This window comes from Corvus cornix, chromosome 3 (genome assembly GCF_000738735.6).
Source record: "Corvus cornix cornix isolate S_Up_H32 chromosome 3, ASM73873v5, whole genome shotgun sequence".
Classification (NCBI taxonomy): domain Eukaryota; kingdom Metazoa; phylum Chordata; class Aves; order Passeriformes; family Corvidae; genus Corvus; species Corvus cornix.
The window spans coordinates 38429956-38442697 of NC_047056.1; positions in this window are offsets into that span (position 1 = coordinate 38429956).

Genomic DNA, 12742 nt, shown 5'->3' on the forward strand with positions numbered 1-12742 from the left:
TTTCAAACCCTGCCTTTGCCAGTCACTGGAGTTACTTGATTTGGGAACAAGGTAACAATTCACAATATCTGATTTGTAGAAATAACCTGGAGGAAGAAAAAACAGAAATACTAATTTCAGATATAATTTTCATCTCTCAGTTTCCTAAAAGTCTTTCTCACCTCTAATAACATTAAGAAAATACAAAGTACAGATTTCGGGGAAGTTGTGTACTGACTGACAAATGCATCTCCAAATAGCCCACAGTTCAGCACTTCTTTTTCTGTCAATACTCTGTGACCAGGGAAGGTTTGCAGCATAATTCTCTCCCAGTAATTCATCTTCTCCCTTTCTCTCTCTCCCTTTTTTTTTCCTAGTAAGAAATAGACCTGGAAATTCATTGCTGATTTCCCAGGAGTGTTATTCATTCCAGTTTATTTATGTATTTATTATTCAAGTGCAAACTATTGCAGTTCCTTGTGGTAAACTGCAAATCAAACTGATGGAGGCAGAGGGCTGGCTGTCACACCAAGTGCTGTAGAGCCGAGTGCTGACACTATGGCTGCTGTTGCCCCTAAGTGATGAGGTGTGAGGAACTATTCAGCCTCCTTGGTGCTCAGGTCTGCCCAGGCCTTGGCAAGAGCTGGAAGAGAATAGTAGCCAGCATCCTTAAATTAGGCAAAGTGTCCGCTATAAATGTCTACCCGTGGCAACAGAGCAACTCTGACTATTGGCTGCACAGGCGTTGTCTTCTTTCTTCAGTGCTGGTAACATGTAATTGGCAGACAGTGGTCAGGCTGACTCCTTCACACACTCAAAAATAGGCTTACATTTGGATTAATTAAAGTCAGGGTGGTGTGTGTGTTTCATTCATCCACTGTTCCATTCATCCATTGCATTCCTCTGGGGGCAGTAGTGCAGCCAGCAGTTTTGGTGCATCCCTTGATGGTGGCCCTCGACAGCCAAGAAGGAGCAGAAGACAGCTCCAGACGACCTTAGGAGGTTTGTAGGTGGATATGTATCCAACAGAAAACAGTGAGAGGGGAGACCACATCTTCCTAAACTAGACACAGAATGGGTATTGCTCATGGTGACACTCTGAAAATGAGACACCACTGCCCCTTCAAAGATTTAGATGCACATGCTGCCTGTAGCTGCACACATTTTGTGATTACACATATTTTCTGTTATTACAATTATTATTAGGATTACCTTTCAATAATGTTCTCCAGAATCTTGTTCTGCATGCCTTCACAAGGATTTAATTGTCTTCGGCAGGCCATTTAATACAACTGCGTTTTAGCAGGTGAGCATAACAATTTATTGTGTTAAAGTGTTGGAACTGCAACTAGGATAAATCTCTATTAAGGCTGATAATTTAACTTTATTTTAATTTAACTTCTATTAACTTCAACTTGGAATGTGGTCAATTGCAAAAATAAAAGATGTCTCTAATGTAGCACTTGTTTCTAGGCTTCCTTCTTTCTATTCCTGACTTTTTCATGAGTACTTCTCATAATTTATTCACATCCGTGTACACAGTCCTTTGTTGCTGTGTGAAAAACCTACACAAAGGCGGATCATTGATTACACAGAGGAAAAAATGAAATTCCTGTCAAATGCCTAAAGAAATCAGATTAAAAGAGTTGTCATTTTATTTTATTGACTTAGTATTGTTCCCTCTCATAACAAAGGATAAAAATGTGATTTTGAAATGGTTGTGCTCCTTTGCGTGGTATATTGATTTCCATATAGATATACTGATTTACACTAGCAGAAGTCCTAATTGCTTATTCGAATGCCATCTTGCTATGTCATCTTGGTAGAGACACAATGTTCCTGTATTTTTCATGTGACCTTGTCTCATCTGCAATGCTCAAATTTCATTGCCACTCTGGGAAAGGTTACTGGTGAGAAACTTTTGAGCCTTAAATGGATTCTTAAATTTGAATAGAACCCGTTTTTTTTAAGTATTGAAAACCAGGCTTAGATCCAAATACCTCTGAATCTTGAGAGGATTCAAACTTGGATTTCGACTGAATTGTGCAACTTAAATCTCCTTCAAATACATAGATAATTCTGTGTGCAAAGAGCGTAAATCCACGTGTACATGTGTGTGCACATATAGGCACAATATATGTATGTTGATACATAACCACACAAATGTATATATCTTGCTTCAGTGTCATACTTGGTAATAATAAGAGACATATATTTTTGACCAGAATTCCATCAGTGTTTACTCTGCTTCCTCAAAGAGCATTCAAATTTTTAAAGTTTTTAAATAATTTCTTGAGTAGCTGAAGTAATCATCAATGGGAAAAAACCAAACCAAGCCAAAGCAAGGGAATCAATTTCAGTTTTTTGGAAAATTTCTCTCATTGCCCATGAACTAGATTTTAGACATAAATGTAAGTAGTGTATTTTAAAATGTTTATTAGTTCCTTTTCTTTGTTCTGTATTGAGGTCAATATAGACTTCAGTTGAGTAGGATTGCAATAAGAAGAAAACTTTATGTGGCTAATGCAAGGTAAATAAATGTTGGAAATGTGAAGCAGTGATTGGCAGGAGGAAGGAAAGGATGTTGTGTGGGATGGATGGCAAACCAGGGAATCAAAATGTGGAAATGAAGTAGACATAGAAACATTCTGGTTGTTTTGGAGAAAAATCACTGTCTGACTTCTGGTTGTGCAGAAACAAAGACAGAGTGGCCTGGATTTGAATCCTTTTTTACCAGAAAATCCAGTCTTCAGGATAGTTTTCATAACCCATTCCAGCTTTGGCTCATGTCTGTTCTGAATAAGCAGTTAAGCAGTTTGGGTATTTTTCAGTTCCCTGTGGGCTGGCAGAGAAAAGATATGCAGCACAGAGGACTGAAGGAGATTATTTGTTTAACTTTTGCTGCCTGTACGGATGCAGCTCCCTGAAGGCAGCAGCATTCGGCCACCCTCATTCCCAGTACTGACTGGTGTACCAGGCAGAAGCTGCTGGTCTCACAGACAGGAGCTGTTTGGTGCTCAGAGCTTCAGACACCTATTTACAGAGGTTTTACATAATTCAGGAGCATAATAGAGCTGTCTGCTAAAAACCTGGGGTGCTCTGAACCTGGTGCTGGTTCCAGCTTGGTGGGAGTGGCTCCAATGGACACAGGAAAAACAGAGAAAGCAGCCAAGTGTTACATGTCCCCCCAAACCCTTCTTTATTAAGCTGGTGCTAAACCTCTGCTGTACTGCAGACTCTTCCTCTGAGAGTATCCAAATGTGTCGTTAGCACACTAAATCACAGGAGCCAAATTTCATCAGCAGGTTTGTGGCTGAAGCAGTTTTTTATGCGTGTAATTTTTTCCATATGGATGTGACTTTAGAGTGGGACACGGTGGAGAATGTGGGCAGCATATCGATCCCTGGAGATGGTGACTGTGAAACAATCAAGATTTTGAAGATCCCAAAAATTCGTGAGTAAAGAAACTCCCTAGATCTCTCTTCTTGCTTTTGTTTGGTTGTTCTCTCTGGACTATGGAGGAATCGTGGGAAATGGGGCTGTCTAAACAACAGAAGGAAATGTATCTGGAAGTTAAAGAAATCCTGGCACAGCAAAACACGAAATTTGCTCTGGGAGATCTAGAACATTTTTTTGACTGGCTTTTCAAAAATCTCCCTTATGTTTCTTGAGACTTACTTTTTGACGTTAGTCCTCCTAAAACTGGTCTCTATGATTTTTGGTCCATATCTTGGATAATATAATGGCTCAATCAAAACATGTACTAATGATAGAACCTCTCCGTGCATTTCCTGTAATGAATGAAGCTCTTGAGAAGCATGTGCATGGTCCCATTACCCCTATGGCAGAAGATGACCATCATCACATGGCTGAGACTGCGCAGCGGCCATCCCAGGGGTGCATGACGGCAGCCACTGGGTCTCCCCTGCCCGTGCCGGCGGGGGAGCCTGCGCCTTATCGCGGACCCCATCCCTGTCTCGGAGTCCCCTGCCACGTGACAGCGAGTGAGGGAGCGATGCCGCAGGTGCCGTGGGTGCCATGGGTCACGTGCAGCAGAGAGGCGGCCCCCACGAGCAGCCAGGAGCCGAGAACCAGCACGCGGGACTGCTCTTGCCCCTTCCCGGGCAGTTTACACGAGAAACCGCGCAGCGTTTCAGCACCGAGCTGAAACGAGGCCACTCTCAAAGCAGCGTGGAGTTGGCAGAGCGGAACTGCTTGCAGGGCGCGGGGCCGGCGGCGATGGCAACGCGGGGCCGCGCAGAGCCCAGACACGCGCCGGAGCAGCGCCACTGGGAGAGCGCGGAGCAGCCGCAACGCGGGGGCCCGGCCGAGATGTTGGAGTTGATGAAGCAGCAGCTGCGCAGGACCAGCAGCCACGACACAGACGCAAGCACGTGATAGGAGAAGTTGTAGCAGTAAAAATCACAAGAACTGTGAAATGGTACAATGTCAAAAACAACAATGGCTTTATAACACGAGATGACACAGGGGAAGATGTATTCATCCATAGAACTGCCATTAAGAATAACCCTGAAAAATACCTCCAGAGTGTAGGAGATGGAAAAGTTGTACAATTTGATATAGTACAAGGAAGAAAAGGCCCGCAGGCAGCCCACGTGACAGGGCCTGGGGATATTCCAGTCAAAGGCAGCCGTTATGCACAAAATTGTAAACAATATCCATACCAGCAACTTCCCTACCCACAACCTACTTTCCACTTTTACCCTATACCCAATATGAACCCTTTCCTAAGTTTACCCCATCCCCAGTTTATTCCTAATCCGTTTTTCAACCCATGGCTTCCCTATACAATTCCCTTTCCCCACAATTCCTCTCCAATGCCAAGGGGGGGATGAAAAGGGGGAGGGAAGAAATTAACTGTCATTGTTTGGAAATGCTCTCCTGCCTCAGTCTCCCCCACAAAGCATGCTCAGAGAGTCCTGTCTCCCTTCTGCCAGCCCTAAGATGTTCCAGAGAAAAAATCTGTTTGGACATTTAGACTCAGGAGGGTGGCTTGTTTTCTTTTAAAATTGTACTTGTTATCTTATGCTTATCCAGTTGTTTCCAATGTTAAGTTTTAAATCTGTTTTAGTTAAAACATAAGGGTGAGGTGTTGGGGTTCCTCCCCCCTGCCATGTGGCCCTGGGAGAGGGGCCCTGGGGCAGAGGCAGGGCCTACGGGGTTTCCCTGCTCCCTGGTCAATCCTGTTCCCCATTGGTTGTTTTGTATTCCCCTGCCCGGGGAGGACCCTCTGGTCCCATGATCGCTCAGTTCTTTGGCAGGACACTGGCCATGCGGCTGGAGAATAAAGATCTCTGAAACATCTATCAAGAATTGGTCCCTATTTCTTTTCACGGGCCTCGCTGTCTCTACACGTTGCAGAAATCCCCGCTGCAACAGGATATAAGCCATTAAAAGTGAGAAATTCAAACTTTGGCTTAATTTTGTCTCTTACCTATGGACTTATATAAGTTTAAAAAAAATTGACAGAGCTGCTGAGAAAGTACAAGGCTGGTGTTCAGTTTACAAAGACAGATATTTGGTTAATGCCAGCATTCCAAAGACCTGGACAAGACTGAAGCCCTTTGGTGCAAATTGCGCTGCAAATGCAAGGTATGAGACTGGTCTTGTCTCCAGGAATTTGCCTTCTCTGCTCATTGTCATGGGTTAGCAAGCATAGTCCCGGAAGTGATGTCCTTTCAAAGGGGTGCTTACAGCTTCCTCTGTGACCTAACAGAACCTATCAGCTGGCCAGTTTGAATATGGACAATTCTTTGAGCCACTTAAAATTGTGACTGCCTCTGTGATGCACAGTTAAGAATAGACTAACCCCCCCACAGCTCTGTCTCATTTCCAGTGTTGGGACAGGTGGCTTCGGGCCCCATGGGGGGGCCAGCGGGCCTGGCCCAGGCCCTGCTCAGGCCAGGCCGGGCCAGGCCATGGCCATCCTGGAGCTGATGGACCTGTTCCACCCATAGAACCCCCCCACAGCCCTGCTGTGGGTAGCTGGAGCGACTTGGCTCCCCCCCCCCCTCCACTGCAGCCAAGATTCAGCAGAAAGCTGCCCACCACTGTCCAGCAAAAGATCATGTGACCAACAGCGATAAGCTTCATTCCAGCTGCAAGGCCTAGGTGAGATTAACCCTTTTAGTGCTGTGAAGAGCTGAAAACCTGAGGGAAGAGAAAGAGGAGATGCTTAAAGCTGAAATTCTGTTGTAAAGCTGTGATATATCCGAGTACCCGTTGTAATTTCATGAAGGCATGGGGGGTGGAGCGTTCAACTTGTACTTGTGAGCAAAAGCACCTGCGCTGAGATAGGCAGATGCTGACACAGCTGTAATTTCATGAGAAGTTTGGACAGGGAGAGATGGAAGCGATGAAGAGTTTTGCTCAAATGGAAAAGGAGAAAACTGTTGCAGTGGAGATCCTGCAACACGCATATATCAAACCAGGAGTCCCGTGGAAAGGAAATATATATGGACAGACAGATTCTTGCTAGCTGTTTCAGAGATGTTTATTTCTCCAGCCGCATGGCCGGGGCTCTGCCGAGGAACTGTTCCAGTCACGGGACCAAGGGTCCTTCTGCCCGCGCAGGGAACACAAACCAACCCATGGGAACGAGGCTGAGCAGGGGCAGGGAAACCCCGTGTCTGTGCCCTCAGGGCCCCTCTCCCAGGGCTACACGGCAGGGGAGGGACCCCAACACCTCACCCGTTTTATTTTAATAAAAGGAGAATGAAAACAACTGGATAAACATAACAAGAACAGTTTCAAAACAAAACAAGCCACCCTCCTGAGTCTTTAAATGTTCAAACAGATTCTCTGGAACATCTTAGGGCTGACAGAAGGGAGACAGAATTCTCTGAGCATGCTTTGTGGGGAAACTGAGGCAGGAGAGGGTTTAACTTCTTCCCTCCCCCTTTTCATCCCCCACTCGGCATTGGAAAGGGATTTTTGGGGAATCAGTTGGCAAAGGTATGGTTTTGTGAGGGAAACCATGGATGAAAAAACGGATTGGGAATACACTGGGGGTAATAGGACATAGGGTAAAAGGGAAAGGTGGGATTAGGAAAGGGAAACTGTAGGGGGGGCTTACAATGGAGATATTGTCTAACATGACTACGATTTTTTGCATATATACTGCCTTTTACAGGAACACCATCAGGCCCAGTGACCTGCGATGCTTGTAACCCTTTTCTCCCTAGAACAATTTTGAATTCCACGACTTCTCCATCTCCCAAGCTTGGGATGCATTTTTCAGGGTTATTCTTTTTAATAGCAGTTCTATGCACGAATATGTCTTGCTGGTTGTCACACCTTGTTATAAAACCATAATTTTGCTTAACATTATACCATTTTACTATCCCTAAGGTCTTAGTTACTATGATCTTTTCCTTTTTCCGAGTGGCTGCTGTTTTCTGTCTCGCTGCGTCTTTGCTCTCTCTTTCGGTCGCTCCCGTGTTGGAATTGTCGGGGCTGCTGGTGCCTGCGCGCTCTTCCCGGGGTCGCGTTCGAGGCTGCGCGGGCCGGGCCGGGCCGCGCCGCTCAGTTCTCCGTGCGTCGCCTCCTCTGGTCGCAGCTTCGCTGCCGCTGCCTGGCGCTGCACCCACGTCTCGGCCAGGCCCCCGAGCGATGACTCCCCCGCGCCCTGCTCCAGCGCACGTCTCGGCTGGGCGCGGCTCCACTCCACCGCCACCGCCGCCAGCCGCTGCCCGCGCGCCGCCCCTCTCGGCCGGGCGTTCACGGGGCTCGCTCCACCACGCGCTGTGCTGGGCCGTGCGGGCACCGCCGGGTCCCGCCGCTCCTGCCGCGCCTCGCTCCGCCACCGACACTGCGGCTCGCGTGGCTCCGCCCTCGCATGGGAACTGCCTCGCTGCTGCTCGCAGAGCGCTCGGTGCACGTGGCCTGGGCCGCATGGTCCCTGCGCCAGGCTTCCCTTCGCCAGGACACAGCTGACATTGCTCAACAGTCTCGGTAACTAAATAATATTCACGAAAATATTCTTCCATCGGCATATATTTTGACTCCAGTATTAACTGTGTCCAAACGGTTTTCCAAAAGCCCTTGGTAAGAATTAAATCCCAAGAAACATAGAAAAAGTTCTTAAACAACCATGCCAGGAAGTGTTTCAGTTCTTTTTGAGCTTGAATCAAGCTAAAATTTACAAATCGTTGTTCAAGAATCATTTTAAGTTTAAGATAAATGTCCATATGCGGATCTGAGAGCCAAGAGTCTTCCCACCGTTCCTCCATAGTTTAGATACGGAATAGCAAAGCAAAACCAAGAAGAGGAATCCAAAGTTTCCAGGGTTTACTCACACAAATCAGTTGCTTAGGGATCGGGGATCGTTCTGCTCGCAATTTTCCACCATTTGTTGCAGTGGGGATCCTGCAACATGCATATATCAAACCAGGAGTCCCGTGGAAAGGAAATATATACGGACAGACAGATTCTTGCTAGCTGTTTCAGAGATGTTTATTACTCCAGCCGCATGGCCGGAGCTCTGCTGAGGAACTGTTCCAGTCACGGGACCAAGGGTCCTTCTGCCCGCGCAGGGAACACAAACCAACCAATGGGAACGAGGCTGAGCAGGGACAGCTCTCTCTTTCGAGAGAGAGGGGGGGGCCCCTCAGGGCCCCTCTCCCAGGGCTACACGGCAGGGGAGGGACCCCAACAGAAAACCTCAGTTCCTAGAGATGCTCCCAGAGATAGTCCTGGAGATGAAGATGAGGAAGACCCTTTGCTCCCAAGGAAGGAGGAGGGCCTCTGTTCTTAGAGATGAAATGCTCCCAGAGATGGGTGAAGAGAACGTTTTTTTCTGAACGGCTCAACCTTAAAATTGTGCCCCACAAAACCTCAAGAGTGGACCCTCGAAAGCAGTTGTGGGAAAAGCTGCAAGTCATGGGAAGGGACTCACATGCGAGCAGAGAATCAACCCGGGCGACTGTCTCGTTGTGATAATGTTTTCATAGCATGGGCAAGAGAGACTCCTCTTCCTAAATGGACTGAACAAGGTTATTATGGCAGTGGTAAACAGACTGAACACCTCAAGGGTTGTCTTTTTACATTGTCAGTGGGAGAAGGGAGAAAGGTGGGGGGAGGAGAAGTGTTCTGAAGCTGTGGTATGATTTTTTTTTCTTCTTTTAGGTCTATTAATAAACTTCTTTATATTCTTTTCAAGTTTGGTGCCTGCTTTGTGTTTCTCCTAATTCTTATCTCACAGAAGGTAAACAGTAATGAGTATTTTGGACCAAACCACTACACTCATAACCTTCAAGGAGGGAGGATATCCTGCCTGAGGCATTGCAAGTGGCTAACTGGAAAGCTGAAAGCAGAACTCAGTTCTCCAGCACAGTGATGAGCTTCACTCTGGATTTGTTACTGTTTTCCCACATCAGTGCTCTGCTGCACTAATTGGGATTAGGTCCTCATTGCACTTAATGCTTCCTGAGCACAGAGGAGGAAGCAAACTCTGTCATGAGAAGCTCGACAGTTGTAGCTGCTTAATTGATGGGGTTGTTTTAAATCCAGTCAGTTAAATTGCTATGGTCACCCTTTATTATAGCCTCAGCAATTTTATTTCAAGTTAGCTTTAATCAATTAGGAATTGATTTTAGCTAAGTCAGTATAAGAACATCTGATCTGGTTTAACAAAATTGGTTTTAGAGAAGTGAAATGGGTGCAAATTCAGCATGAGCCCAAAGAAGGCTTGCTTTCTCTTTTTGCCTGCTAATGATCAGTTAGAGGATATCCTAGTAAAACCCCAGATCCTGCACAGCCTCAGCGGATTCTATCCCAATCTTAAGCCCTGGCAAAACAAAACATACAGAAAGGCAGATAATGATGGTTGCCTGAATGAAGGACTCTCTCCTCGGCAACTTGTACACGTGCACAAGCACATCCTCGTCCTGACTGCGCTGGTCAGTGGAGGAGCTTTGGGAGCAGCAAGCCAGATGCAAGTTAAGAACTTGCTAACTTTGCCGGCCCAGGCTGCAGCCCCCCAGGCCACTGAGGCAGCAAACCATCTTGGTCTTCCACTATGTGCTTTTAATGCACGTGTTTTCTGCCAGTTTAGTGTTTTGAAGAGGTTTGCAAAGATGGCTGAGCTGAAGGTATAGCAAAGAAAGTGGCTGGGAGCAGGTGGAGGTAGGAAGAGGAAGCAGCAGCTCTGCTTCTTGGCAGAGGTGTGGCACTCGATTGTGAAAGTGGAAATCCCAGGAGAACTGAGAGTTACCAATGGAGAATTTTGAGATGTGACAATTTCTAATATGTCTTGCCTTCAGGGCTATGAAACATTTTGAATGTTTTATGACCCTTTTGATGCTTTTTTCTCCAAATGAATATTCTGACATTTTTACCATACTGTAAATCAATATTATGTTTAAAAAACCTATCTTGTTCTCTTCAGTTGCTGCTGTTGTTTTTATCATGATTGTTATGAGTTCTCATATAGGAACTCTTTATCACTTAATGTTGGAATCTTTCATTTCTGTTCTTATAAATGGTAAGAATTAAGCTACTCCCGTCAAGGACCCACTACTTCTGGTAAGAAAAAAGCAGTTTTTCTGCCTAGGATTTGTTTACTTTGTGCCAGAGAAGCTCCCATGCTTGAATTCTTCTGTAGGTACAAGTAGTGTTAATGAGGTGTTAATGTGTATGTAGGCGATGAAGACATAGATTTGCCTTTGATCAGACGGTGTTATTTCCTTTTTCTCTTCCCCTTTTTTTTTTTCCTAACCTCGAAAAGCTGTTTGCACTATGAAAGCCTTTTGATTTAACAGAAATTTCTCCAGGAGCTGAAAGAACTTCTGAAAACAATGTCTAGTGAAACTCCCAGTGACTGCAGTGGGGTCATTGTTCCTTTGATTACAATTTTTCGAAGAGCAAAAACGTACTCCCAAGGGTTTGCCTACATGCAGTGTTTGTACTGCTTTAAATTTAGTCTTGAAACTAGTATATTGAAAGCAGTATATAAACCCTAGTACAATGCAGTTGTGCTATTATCAGGAAGTTATGCTGATCTTGCTTGATCCCACAAATGCAGAGCAGATCACACTGTCTCCCTATCTGTATGAGTCTCATAACTTCAAAGTTTTTTTAAAAAATGCACTCCTAAGGAGCTAACTTGGCATAGAGACTGGGTGTGTTAGTTTCTTGGTTTATAATTATTAACACACACAATGAAAGCAAGGCATTTAAAGTGAGAGAGCTCCAGAAAGTAGAAAAATTATGCTCTCATCTTATTGATGTGGGCTTCCTTATCCTGTCGCCTTTGTTATCTCTCTTATTCACTCCTGCTGACCTAAAGCAGCATCACCTCCTGTTTATCTGAGTCTCATGAAGAAAACAATTGATCGGGTGTGTGTGTGTGGCTTTCATAAAGCGAACGTGTACAAAGTGAAGTTGAAAAGGTGTCCAGTTCAATGCTCACATCTCCTTCCCCAGACTCTAGGCATCCTCTTGGGACTCTGAGGCCTGGCACAATCTTATTTTCAAGTGGAAGACTGCGTGGGTTTCTGCATATGTCTCTCTTGGGGCATCCTGTTTGCTGCAGTCATGCCTTACAAGCAGCCAAGAACAGACTCTACTGACCCAGGTGCTGCAGAGTCAAGCCAGCAGACAGGTCCTGCCCTCTGCACAGCAGCCTGAGCCGTGCTGTTGGCCTGGCCACAGGCAGCAGAAGGGAGATGTAGAGCTCACAGTGGGAGACAACAGCGTGCTGGCACTGAGGCTGGTGGAAGGCTGAACACAGGAGATTTTCTGAGAAGTGAAGCTGAAATGGAAAAGGAGGGAAAGTGAAGTGAGAAAAAGGATCTGGGAAAGATGTCTATGCTCCAAGAAAACAGTGATGCAGGCTGGAGGAGGCAGCCCACTAGCACAAATTGACAACCTAGTCAAAACTGCATAAAAAGCTCCAGGAGCAGCTGGAGGTTCCCAGTGATGATGGCTCTGTAACTTTCTCTCCTGGCTCTCTACCTTTCCCTCCTGGATGGGGTCTCATTCTCAATTCAGTTTTCTCCCACAGGCCACATGGCAGGAAGAGGAATCAGGCTTGAAACAAGGGAAATTGATTTAAATCAGCCAAACTGGGCTCCTGTTCCAAATCTTGCTTTAGAGGATGTCTGTCTCTCCCTTGTAACTACAGAAAACCCTGGTCTGATTATCCTTGCCAGACTTCAGTCAACCTTTGGAAGTGCTTCTCTGTCTCCTTTCTTCTAACTCACCTGAGAATGAGGTATGAAGGTAGGAGAGGTGGTTCATGGCATAAAGCTATGTCCAAGGGTTGTATAGATGTAGAGCAGCTGGAAGACTGGGTCCCAGTCCCCTGGGTCCAGAGGTTTCTGCCTTGTCTGCCTGTGATGACTCCATTTCTGCCTCTTTGTGTTTGGAAGAATACACCAACTCCTAAAATAGGAGAGGGAAAGTGCAAACATGCTAGCAAAGGAGAGGCATAGCAAACTATGCACAACTCTGTGTATGTCTTATTTATGAACTTTGTTACCTGAACCAAAGCAAGCCTATTGCAGCAGAGGTAAAACATGTGGCCCTGGAAGCATTTGCTGTTTCATACATAAGCAGTGGCTTCAATTTAATCCTCCCTCTCCCCAGTTTATGTTTTGCTGTCCCAGATGGAGTTTACTGTGCTTTGCAGTTTCCTCTATTTTTCTTTTTGAGTGTGTTTTGATTTTTTCATATTGAAGTCTCTGCCGACAAAAGGTGCCAGCCCATTTAACATCTGCTGGGAGACAAGTGCTCAATGGAT